We start from the raw sequence: 13,524 nt of genomic DNA, 5'->3' as shown, positions 1-13,524 counted from the left end.
TGCCACTTCTGAATAAATTGATCTTGTAATCTCTGTTGAAACCCATTTTTGGTTAACAATATTTAAAGACTGACTATGCCAAAAATAAAATGTGCTTTAAAAACTAGGTCAACACGTTCAATACTATTCAATACAAATACATGTACAACCATTACTCTTTTGGAAAAAATCAATATACAGTATACTTTTGTTTTATCTATATAAACATTTAATTTCCACTCTTTACAATAACTTTCAAACTCATTCAGTGCGTTCTGCAAATCATCGCAAGATAACAGTATCCGTCTGCATAAGAAGTACAAGCAGTTATATATATATATTTATATAAAAGTTTTGTTCTATTGATGTTGCATACCAGCGATATTTTTTTCAACAAGATAATTTTCTAAATCATTTATGTTCAATGAAAACAAAAATGGTGACAAATGTACTCCTTGATGGACTCCAACATTACAAGAAATAAAGTCGGATATCGTGCCATTTATCTTCATGAGTGATTCAATACCTTTTAACATATTTGTAATATATTTAAAACATTTACCATTGATACCATAATTTAAGAACCATTTCTTCAAACTGTGTGAACTGCCTGTTTGAAATCTATAAAACAGAGAACAATTTTTTCTTACACTTAATCAACGTATTGAATAAAAATGTGGTCTAAATTAGAAACCCGCTTGGTTATTATAGATCAGTTCTATCTCTTCTGAATACAATTCTAAACATACTCGTACTCGAACAGAAATTATATATATTACTATATCATCGGCATACTTTAATTATTATCAAGATGATTGGTGGTCACATTTTGATTGATAGAAGCCCTCAGATTCTAGATATAAATATTTCGAAAGTTCCTCTTCTTAACACGTGTGTCTTAATAGGGAATATAACCACCCTTAAATGAGCCCAAATCCCATTATCAACTAACTCTTTTAGGAGTAATCTCTTTTTAACCTATTTGAACATCGTTTATTTAGTATTTAAGATTTACCATAGTCAGTTTCTTTTCACACACTTTCAAAAATGATCTTTTCCGGCATATCTATAGATTATTGTTATTTGCAATAGTTCCTTGGAGTGTCAGATGTAAAATAATAAGCAAGATGGTTTACAATCCATTTTAATGTAACACAAGACTCATGCCATGGTCTGGTTTACACAGATTCAAATAAATAAAAATGAAGTGCATTATGGTACAAAATGTAAAATAAAAATCATAGAAAGCAGAGCCAGGTGGTTTGGGATACCTGTCGATATTATCGTGGATAATAATTAAATTACTTTCTCTGGTTAATAATTTTCAATAATAATGGCCATAAAAAGGTGTTATATGTTATTTGGAAAGGTAAAAATTAAAAAATCTCCAGTGGGTTTCAAACTTTTGACTGAAAATTCGAAATTAACGCTTCAGCCCATTGTTTTCATTGTTTTCATTGAGGTCAGGCCAGGCCATGTCAGGTTTTAGAGTATAGCTCCATAAGACTTTGACATTTTACCACAGACACCTCTAGATTCGTATTTAAATAAGAAGAAGAGAGGAACTAATAATCTGGGCGATTCCGCAAAAAAGCTGCTGAAAGTTCATCAGCAAACGTTTCTGTTAATGTACATGTTGCTTAGCAGAACTAAGCTTTACATTTCATCACGAGTTTCAGGTGTGTAATCGGGTGTAACGGAATCTAAGGAATCTAAGATTCTAGTACCTGTGTGACGGTGCCTAATTACGAGCGGTGTTCATCTCTATAGTCAGTCGTTCGTCGTTTTTGTTTTTGAACTAACTTTCAGGTAACTTCAAATTGAATAATTTAGAATCGATACTATTTCTGGTTGGTAAAAATTTAAATAATGACAGTTTCATCAAACTTAGTGTGTGAAAAAACAAAAATCATAATATTTCATATTGTAAATTTTGTATTTACAGAAAACCATCCAAAAACTTTCAATAAACATTATCAATATTTCACTTTACTCTGTTAGTGTAGACCCAAAATTGAACAATCTGACGTATTGAAAATTTGAAGTTATTAGTTTTATTTGTAAAGGTAGGGTTCGCAAAGCCCGCACGACTTCTACATAATATCCCCTGGCCAGACCCGTACAATCCATTGCATTCTCAGCTCCCTGGGGAGCATCAAGCAGAGTTGCCAAATTACGGTGCTAATGCTTTACATTCAACTTAACCAGCTCGTCTCATTTGCCAGGTACCATGGGTGGAGAGTATAATGTTATATACCGCGATAGCGACGGACCAGACTCAAACCCGGGGCTACGGCGTTTAAATCGGTCGACGCTTTCAAATGCGCCAACACCTATCCAGAAAATATTTTTAACAAACTGTTCCACTGAATTGAAAAGTTTATCATGTAACCACATATACTTATATTCTCATTTACTAGAGTAATACTAGAATTAATATTTGGTGCAGAATTTTCAGACTAGAGGTGACCCAAATTGGCTACCCAAAACGTTATCGCACTTTAAACAGTTAAAAAATTGTTTAAAGTGTGTAATTTTTTCAAAGTGCGTTGCCACACACGCCCTGCGAATGTTTTTGTCATTTAAATTTTAAACAACGTGGTCCTTTCAGTTTCTCAGTAAAAATCATGCCTAGTGTTTATATTTCATGGAATATAGGTACTTGTAATCAAAAATAAAATCTAAACGTTCACTGATTTTAAACTTTATCTTCATTAATTGGTGGATACAGTGAGTTCAAAAAATAAACGTGACAATAGAAAATATGGGTTTTTTGCTGTTGCAACAATTAACATGCTTACTAGCGATTCCCCAAAGGATTAATTTTCGATGCACGCTTGACCTAGTATCAGAATCAATTTTTCTGCAGAATGTTCCTTGAAAATGGCTCGATTTACTGAGTTTTATACAAACAACACCATACTTTTTTTTTAAAAGAGCACACCAAAAGCATCAAACATGGCTATAATTTTATTGAGCAACCCATTGTTTATATTGTCAACCACGTGTAGAGTGGTTAAAAACACGAGCGATAACTCCGTTCTGAATATCATCGTTCTGTTTAAATAACTACTAGATGATGAAATAAGACATATATCTTAATAGATTTTCATGTTTTAACATAAAACGAAGTAGGATGAGATATGAAAAGCGACCAATACTTACATATTTTGAGAATATTATCTGAACACTTATACTTCCGCTCCAATTTCACAGAAACTGAACAAATCTCGGGGAACTCTGACTCGTGAACTTTCATTCGAGCACTTCTGGATTTATCACATATTTAGCAACGATAAAGAAAACACTCCGAACACAGGGTGTCTATACTAAGTCATGTATGGCACGTTTTACATAAACTTTCAACCCTGCGAATGTTATTGTCATTTAAATTTTGACCATGTGGTTTTTACACCGTGCCTCATGTTCAGAGTCTATTTCATAGAATCTAAGTACTTGTAGTCAAATCTAGACGTACGTTTATTGATTTTAATCTTTATCTTCATTAGTTGGTAGTTAAAATGAGTTCTGGAAATAAATGTGACAATTGGAAATATAGGTTTTTCTGCTGTAGCAACAATTGACATGCTTACTAGCGACCCCCCAAAGGATAAATTTTCGATATGCGCCTGACCTAGTTATAGCATAGTGAAACAGACTATACTATTTTATGCAGAATGTTCCTTGAAAATGGTTCGATAAACGAAGTTTTAATACAAAACAGACAAGCACTTTTTTTAAAGTGTGGTATTGCAAACCAAAAGCATCAAACCAATGGCTATAATTTTATTGAGCAACCCAGTGTTTATATTGTCGACCACGTGTAGATTTTTAGATTATCTTAGATTATTGTCGACCACGTGTAAAGTGGTTAAACACTAACGATAACTCTGATCTGAATATCATCGTTTAGTTTAAATAACCACTAGATAATGAAATAAGACAGATACCTTAATAGATTTTTATGTTTCAACATAAATCAAAGTAGAGTGTGATATGAAAAACGACCAATACTTACGTATTTTGAGAATATTATCCGAACACTTATACTTCCGCTCGAATTTCACAGGAACTGAACAAATCACGGGGAATTCTGACTCGTGAATTTTCATTCAAGCACCTCCTGATTTATTACATACTTAGCAACGATAAAGAAAACATTCAGAACACATTCGCAAGGGGTGCCTCGTAACCTTTAAATGCTCATTTTTGAATGCGAATGTTATTGTCATTTAAATTTTAGACCACGTGGTTTTTATTTGACCCTTTCAGTTTCGCAGTAAAATCATGTCTCGTGTTTATAATCTATTTCATAGAATCGATAGGTATTTGTAATCAAATATAAAATCTAGAGGTTTATTGATTTTAAACTTTATCTTCATTAATTGGTGGATAAAACGTGGTCTAGAAATAAATGTGACATGAAAAAAACAGTTTTGTCTGCTGTAGCAACAATTAACATGCTTGTAGAGATCCCCTTAATGATTAGTTTTCGATCCGCGCCTAACCTAGTAATATCATCGATATTTAAACAGACTATACTATTTTATGCAGAATGTTCCTTAAAAATGGCTCAATATACTAAGTTTTTACCCATTACTTTAAAAAAAAACATAGTATTGCACACAACAAGCATCAAACATGGCTATGATTTTATTAAGCAACCCAATGTTTATATTTTCAACCAATCTACACGTGGTTGAACACGAACGATAACTATAACTAATAACCGCTAGATGGTGGGATAAGACATACGGCCTTAAAGGAATTTCATGTTTTAACATAAATCAAAGTAGGATGTGATATGAAAAACGACAAGTATTTACGTATTTTAAGAATATTATCCGAACACTTATTCTTCCGCTCGAATTTCACAGGAACTGAACAAATCTCGGGGAACTCTGACTCGTGAACTTTCATTCGAGCACCTCTGGATTTATTACATACTTAGCAACGATAAAGAAAACATTCCGAACACATTTGCAGGGGTGCTTAGACACACCAAGCGGTGCAGACAAATTGAATACCGCGCGTTAGCGCGGTATGATAATTTGCCTGCACTTCTTGGTGTGTCATATAGGACCGACCCCATCCAAAAATAAGAATTTACTGCTTTTATTTATATTTTCTTACTGATGTCTATTTGTATGAAATATTGTGTATCGCCGCTATAAAGCCATTATTTGCTTTATATATTCTAAACTGAAAATATACATACAAGTTATCAGCAGATTGTCATATTTGGCATCCCGTGACCGCAATGAAGGCCCTGCAAGTTAGTCATGTAATGCTATTTAACCTTTGTAGCCTTTAGGCCATGAATTTATTATGCGTGAGCGATGCATCATACCCAGGTGGACGACTCAGGACTTGGAGACTGCATCACAATATTCTTTCTGACAGTTATCAATCTTGGAGACTGCATCACAATATTCCTTCTGACAGTTATGTTGCTTTATTTAGAAATAAAATATAGCTCTGGAATTTGACCACTAAATGTTCAGTCATGGTCATCGTAGCCCCCCCCCCCCCCCCCCTGATGCTACGTGCATTTTTATTATATACATTAATCTACAATTTAATTCACTTTAAGAAAACCTTCATTTTCTGTGAAAACAAGATTTTAAGCTTTATAAAATTGAAAAATAAATCAAATTATATAAAGTTCAGATTCCAGTCAGAAAACAGTCTTCTCGAAATAAAACTATTTAACAGATCAACATTTTTTAATTTGTTTGAGATATGGTTTATCTTTTATATAAATACATATTGATTCATTTCCAGGTAAATTTTACATATTGCATATCACATGTTCATTGTATACGTAAACAATTTTAAGATAAGACAAATATATATATATATATATATATATATATATATATATATATATATATATATATATATATATATATATATATATATATATATATATATATATATGGTTATAGTCCACTCATGCATTTTCGATAGGCGGTAATGTTAACATTCGGGTACATAGCTCCAGCCCTAATTTTCATTCAGCAACGAGGAACCTTTTGAATGAAAGCTCATCAAATTGTCTCTGTCCTGTTAAAACTTTGTGGTGTGAAGCCAGATTCATTTTCCGGATAAATGTGTCTGTGTTGAAAAACTCTGAAAATGAAAGTAAAAGTAGGGAATTTCAGTTTTGGAAAGAGTGGACATCAAACAATTTCAATTTCAAATGATAATTCAATTTTGACACTTGCTTTGAAAATTGCAAATCCTCTTTTCTGACATGTGTCAAGCATTCTGATTTAAAATGTCCCAATAAATGGCAGTACTTTGTTGTCCTACTGATTCTAAAAATAGTTACAGGGATTTACCCAATATAAAACAGTCACTGTGGTTATTTACAATCTAAGCTTATATATTCACTCTAGACACTATATAGAATCAGGATTCCAAATTTTAATAGCACAAAAAAAGAATTGTTTTCAAATACCCTATGAAAAAGGTAAAATAGAAAAGTATAGGAATTTCCCTATCTATCAATGGATCCTATGACACCATAATGACGTCATAGTGATGAGTTGTTTTTACTTGTGTAAGGCCTAAAAGAAAAAGTTGTGTGTTTAGGGTAACCCGACCTAACCTACAAAAATGCCCCGATCCTACCATTTTTAGATGTCTGTTTTTATCCAATTGTGAATTTGCCTAATTTCAGAAGAAATGCACCATGATTTAACCCATTAAAGATATGTCATAAGGAAAATGATTTAACCCATTAAAGATATGTCATAAGGAAAAGAAACTTCCTTATATGTTTTTTTTTACTCTTGTATATGGTAACCATGATAACAAATTCAACTAAAGTTATAGAAAAACATATCCAATGGAAAAGAGTCTACAAGGCCTAAAAAAAAGTTGTTTGTTTAGGGTAACCCGACCTAACCTACAAAAATGCCCCGATCCTTCATTTTTAGATGTCTGTTTTTATCTGATTGTGAATTTTATATTATTTCTACATGTATTAAAAAATCTATTTTTAATATATTTAAAATATGATAAAATTTTAAAAAATCCCTACCTACCTAACCTAATTTTTCATCAGTGTTACCCTAAACACACAATTTTTTTTTATAGGCCTAATTAACTAGAGTTTAAAATCTAGAAGAAGAAAAATTACCCAGTAAGTCTGTGAAGTGTGAAATATGTATAATCAATGTAAAGTTTCCCTATATTTGATATTCTAAATCATCTGCATGTCAAAGACTGGGTATATAGTTTTTGCAGGTTCCTTCTTTTAAACTTGGACAAGTGTAATTAAACATCATTGTTAAGAAAATAAATTTTACTTACATCAAGTGTGTCTCACTGTTGTGGGTCTTTGATGAAGTTCCATTTCAATTTACATGGTGATCTAAACTAAAATGTTTTGAATTTAATTATACATGTATCAAACACACTATCCCCAACATTTGCAATTTCAAGCAGCCATATGTTTAAAACTCAGAGAGAAAGAGAGAGAGAGAGGAGAGACAGACAACAAACAACTATACATCTTCATGCACAACACATTTGTATAACCTAAAGACCACCCCCCCCCCCTTTTTTCAAACATTCAATATCAACCCTACCCAAAACAAAATATTCTATTGTTTCAATATATGAATAGATATCTACTAAAAATGATTACAGATAATTTCATCCAATTTTGATTATTACAAACAAAGATAGGTTTTATGGATTAAATACTATGCAGCATGGCAGGCCTTTACATGTTTAAATGTGCAAATGTACAACATTGCACGGCAGACTTATATACACAATTTAATCCTACCGGGCATCAATACAACTCCCTTACAATGCAAACTAATATTAGATAGCAGGGCACTGCTTCAAAAAAGTATTTTCCCTTGCTGTATAAACTTTCTGCTTCTCTACTTTCACTTTAACTCGCTTGAAATGATCGCACTAAAATCCTAAAGTGATATTTTTATTTATAAAATGTCTTCTTAACTCAAATATGAGTAGAAATACACATAAATTTTTATATAAAAAAATCAAAATAAATAACATTCAAGTTAAAATCACAATTTCTTTAATTCTTTAATAAAATCAATGCTAAATCTTGATGCATGTAATTATTCAGATTCACATTTGAACTCAATGTTACACGCAAACCGGTAGGCATATCTGATTTATGTGGCAAATTGAAGCCTGAATCGACGAAGAGGTCAAAATGGCGTTGCACACCTTGTGTTTTTATATATAGTAGGGGTAGAATTTTTTTATATAAGACTTATTAAGCGACTGATTGATAAAAATTCAGGTGTCTGTGCTTTGGTAGAAATTCGTCCTCGAATTTACGAGTAGAACGTTAACTCTACGAGTTAAGGAAATGTCATGAAACATGATCATAGGGAGCGACCGTGGGATTTGTACATTGGGCACCAAATGTCACAAGTGGTGAAAAGTCAGGTCTCAACCCAGGGCCTCTGGTGTACCATGCCAGCGCTTTAAGGATTACGTTTACTCAGGGTTTGAGATTTAAAAAAATATTTTTACAAAGTTCAATATCTGAAGTCCAAAGTTGTTTTAAAAAAACAAAATAACAACGTTATTAACAAATATTGATATTGATATCCATGATTTGTTTATTTGAGGAAGATATGCTTTGACAAAGGTAGATTAAAATTGAAACAGAGGAAATTCGGACTAATTATTTCATTTTCTTATTTTCTCTTAAAAACTTTTTTAAAAGAAAGAAATAAATATAAAAAAGTTTTTATATATTTTTTCATATCATTTTACATATTTTATGGTTGTATTTACTCGTCTTTAAATTTATATCACTGGCTGGCACGCGATTGGAAAAATCTTTAAAATACATAAAACCGATTCAAGATAAAATATCTCGAAATTTTGATCATTGACCTTATATACAGTGAGGTTGCCATTAACGAATCATCTCCATTACCGAATCACTTTCAGATAAACAATTCTGTATTTTTCTATTAAAGGTTCAATACTTAACTTAGCATATCCTGTCATGTAGAATTAATTTATCATGAAATTATTAAATTTTATCTTGTTTTATGTCGTAATTTCTAAACAAACATGAACAAGCTTTTTGAAGACGCAGACAAAAAGCATGCGTGCAGCTGACTTCTTTCACTTTTCGGTTGAGCTCTGATGCATGTGAACGGCTCATTGTATGTAAGCATATTTGGTATAGATGTTTAATAAAATTATCTGTCTACAAGCACTAAAAGGGTCAAACATTTTTCCATTCGATTATGATTTCAACCATAGTTTGGTTTCCCCAATTCCCTCCCTTACCAAATTTCCCTCACCTTTTTCAAATGTGATCCTAACATTAGAGTCTCACATGAGTTTCACATGAGTAATTTAACATGCAAATTAGGTTAGATTCACACCTGAAACCAGGTTTGAAAAAATCACATGTGAGAATCAAGGTTTGAATTAGAAATGCACATTTTCACATGTGATAAAATTAATTCACATGTGAAAAATTCAAATGTGATGATTTTTTTCAAATGTGATTTTTCTCACATGTGAAAAAAGCAAGCTAATGCTCTAAATTTAAAAACAAAATCCTTTTCTTACTTAATAAAATTGTTTTTATTAATATATAATTAATAACACAGTAACTGTAGATAATGCAGTAAGCGATGTAGTCGGAATTAGTCCGGTTTTTCCTCTTTCTTCTTCGTCTTCTGGACCCTGGCAGTCTGCAACATCCTTTTTTTGACCGAGCTAAAAAAATAAAAAAGGAATTTCATTACCAGTATTCTTTTAAAAATAAATACAAACAATATAAATAAAACTACTTAGCATGCTTATAGTGTATTGAATTAGCCAGGCAGAAAAAAAATGCTAAATCATTACTTTAACGGATATATGATATAAAAATCTATACACTTATAAAATGCAGACCTCTCCTTTGCAGACCAATTAATTCATATTAGTTCTCTTCATTAGTGAGGGGTATATTTAGCTCATAAATAATGCAGGGGTATATATTAAATATCCCAAAATTTAAAATTATATTGCAAAAGATTGACTGAAGTAAATGATTATACATGTACTTGATTGTTCTAATTTATTGATTTAAATATAACCTGTGTTCTCAAGTCAAGAAGTCTTGAGTATAAACATGATAAAGATTCTCAAATCACAATTAATATCACTGGACAAAATATCGATATCAGTATATTAACACTATAATAATTATGATTATTTTATAGCAATTTGATTATTACCATAAATTAATGTTACTTATTTCTAACTTCATAAAATACAAGCGTTGGTTTCAGCTGTTTCTTCATAATAATTTCTGTTCCACTATGGTTTGTATGATTCCCTAATTGCATGTCCTGCCACCTACCAGTACTGATCTTATCTCAATCTCTGAATTAGGTCAAGTTGTGTGCGCATGCCCCATGTTTGAATGAAAAATTGGGCGCCATTATTATTGCTGACTTTTCTTATAGATACAGATGCATGCTGCATGTACGGAAACATGAGGCTGCACACAGTACAGATTTATTATATACTGTTATGAACAAAATGATATGAATTTAACTATCAAAACATTTTCTTACCTTTATTTAATTATTCATGAACAATTAATCCTTCAGTACAATCAGCTTAAGGGTTTTTGATCATATGTCTCAGGCCTGCACATCATGCATCCAGAATGAAAATGTTGCAGAAAGTCCAGTTTTTGAGAAAATGCCATATCCAAATTTTGACAGAGTTTTTTTCACAGTTGTTTCCACAAAAGACCTGTTTTAGTTATGTTGTACATGGCGCGATCCTCACTTCATGGCCGCATGGCCTGGCTAAAGTGATCTCTGACTGCCCCGCACTACAGATAGCTCCTGCTGGGCTTCCCGCTGTGACTCTCAGATTTCAGAGACTGGACAATCCCCCCTTATCAATGTGATGCTACCAATTGGTGTCTACCAGTGTGTGATGAACAGATTTGAAAAGTTGTTGTTTTTGTTTTGTTTTTTGTTTTAAAAAACTATTGTACAATTTTAAGATTATCTTAATTAAATGATAAGGTGGCATGTAGAAATGAAAAATTAACAATATAAAAGTTAAACTAAAATAATGATCATAGTTCAATATAAAACTGTTTTAAAACAAGTGTAGAGCTGTGTAATTAAATTCATAATGCCATAATTCATTATTTTATTTTTTTTACTGTGCAGATCAAATACTGATTTTCATTGCTATGTGGCTCTTTGCTGTATACTAAAATGACCAAATATGGTACATGTACTAAATGAACTGGGTAGTATGAAACCTTTTTTTAAAGGATAATTTAGTACAAATATTTCAATATTTGAAAAAAAATAACCACCCCACCTTCCTTCTCTCGGGTTTTTCTTTTATATTCTAACCAGCTGAGTCTCACATGTGAATTTTGGACTTACACGTACATCCCAGAAATTTCCAGCTTAATAACATTTTCTAAGTCCAATATCAAACAAACAATCACATGTGAATTTTATACTTCTCCTTTTCATGCAAGGAGCAAATCTTGAACAATTAACTAAGACAAAATTTCAATGTTAGGATCACATGTGAAAAAGTGAATTCAGAGTAACAATTATACATTGCTTTAATTCTCACATTTGAAGTAAAATCTCACGTGAGAATTTTAGGTTTGAAATTTCTTTCAAGTGTGAGCTAACATAACCACATGTGAAAATAAAAATTTGCATAGAAATCTAACACATCTCAAATGTGATTCAAATGTGAATCACATGAGAAGATGTTAGCATTTTCTGTACGGGCTGTATTAATTAATACGGATATTTATTGATTTAAAAACCCATGCCTTTCAAATTAAAGTTATTCGTATTCGATGTCATTTAGTAGTTTATTTCATAAAAAAATTAATTTCCTTGAACATGGATCCAGTTTGCAGATTCACTATACTTTTTTATTTTTGTTTTAAAAAATTTTCATAAGTACAAACGATCGCTGATTCCATACATGTACAGGTCATGGAAAATATTTATTTTCCTTGAACACCCATCCAGTTTGCACATTCAGTCATTCACTATACATTTCTAGATTTGATTTAAAATATTTCATAGTACAAATGATCCCCGATTCAAAACGTCTGTCTTCCTGGTATTTGTTCTTCCATTTCTATCGGTGGGGGTCTTCTTTTTTTATTGCTGGATGTCAATACTGGGTCCTGTTTTTGTTTGTTTTTTTTTTTGGTTGCTTAATTATACAATCACTAAACACATTTCTAGGCAATTTTGTGTATTTTAATTTGTTTACTTTAAAATCACCCTTGGATATGCTTCTAGATCTTTTAAAACCTTTTTTTATAATTAGTTACCGTGTGTATATATTCAAATTTCAACCTTTCTAACATACGTGCTAAAAAATCTTTAAAAAATTCGGAATGGCTATTTTTTTTGAATAAATAAAAAAAAATGCAGAAATGTAAATTCATTTTTTTCTTCTTTTTTTTTTTTAATTTTTTATTCGTGAGTTATTTTCCTCACGATATTCTTCAAGTTTTATTTTTTTTAAGTGTCGTTGCGCCGCATTAAAAATTTATGATGTAGTATATGTTATAAAAACCCAATCTGATACAATCAATGTTGACACATAATTTCAATGCAAATAACTTAAACCCGTTGCGACACAAACTTCATCATTCTGTGAGTTCTATGAACTGAATAACGTCACTTGTCTATGCAATTTTTGGCAAACCCTCATACATGTTGTATTTCGGGTTTTTTCTTGATCCATTTACATGCCATTGTATATTTCTTTGTAATTTCATAAAAAGATGTTCATATACACGTATCTCATAAAATTGACAATATTGATGACTTACAATGACTAAAAACTAATTGATTTTTAATAAATTGGTGGATCAAAGTTTGCAAATCATGCAGTCATTTTTTTTACCTTTGAATTATTTGTTATTTTTTCATGAATTGTCGGTTTCAATAGAATGAACACTTAACTCAAAATGAAAAAAAATATTAGCATTTCCATTTTGCTTATTCATGCTTTAAAGCATATTAAAACTTAAAAAAAATATTTCGACACTGTCCCTAACAAAAACTAATCAGCTGTATATCACGTGATTCGGTAATGGAGAAAATGATCCGCTAAAGGAGAAAACATCGTTCATCAAAATACAGCGATAATTTTTTTTTAATCATTGGTTGTTGGGAAAGAAATATATGATGTTATGAGTCAAGTATGGTACAATAAAACAATGTTGTATTATGAATTTAACTCGGGCTTGGTTACGTACTATCAACGCGAATTTACTTAGTGATGTAAGATTTTTTTGCCTTTGCATTACTGAGAAATAACACTGAAAACTCAGCACCTGAAAAAATTCTTCCCCGCTTATCGTTCTTGATTTTGTGGATTTATGACGTCACACAGACCCACCGATGTAAACAATGCATCAAAACTAGTGTAATTTTACGGTAGTTTATCGTTTTGATTTTAGTAATTTTTGCATATATGAGAGTGTCTTTCTTTTCAAATGAGATCATTTGATTT

General features: G+C 31.4%; 2 long non-coding RNA genes across 2 annotated transcripts in view; both read right to left on the bottom strand.

Moving 5' to 3' along the window:
* Positions 1–5,892: 5,892 nt before the first annotated feature.
* LOC128178208 (uncharacterized) overlaps positions 5,893–13,524 on the bottom strand; it is a 47,754-nt gene continuing 40,122 nt past the window's right edge. The window contains exons 2-3 of the long non-coding RNA XR_008242913.1: positions 7,300–7,365; positions 5,893–6,111 (exon numbers count right to left, since the gene is read on the bottom strand). This is a non-coding gene — a long non-coding RNA (uncharacterized LOC128178208). The remainder of the gene's footprint in view (positions 6,112–7,299; positions 7,366–13,524) is intronic.
* LOC128178207 (uncharacterized) lies at positions 9,574–11,765 on the bottom strand. Its single transcript, XR_008242912.1, has 2 exons — positions 10,569–11,765; positions 9,574–9,720 (listed from the first exon to the last, which is right to left on the bottom strand). It is a non-coding gene; the product is annotated as an uncharacterized LOC128178207 (long non-coding RNA).

The sequence above is a fragment of the Crassostrea angulata genome, chromosome 3 (assembly GCF_025612915.1).
Source record: "Crassostrea angulata isolate pt1a10 chromosome 3, ASM2561291v2, whole genome shotgun sequence".
NCBI lineage: Eukaryota > Metazoa > Mollusca > Bivalvia > Ostreida > Ostreidae > Magallana > Magallana angulata.
This window is presented reverse-complemented; position numbering and strand designations above follow the sequence as displayed.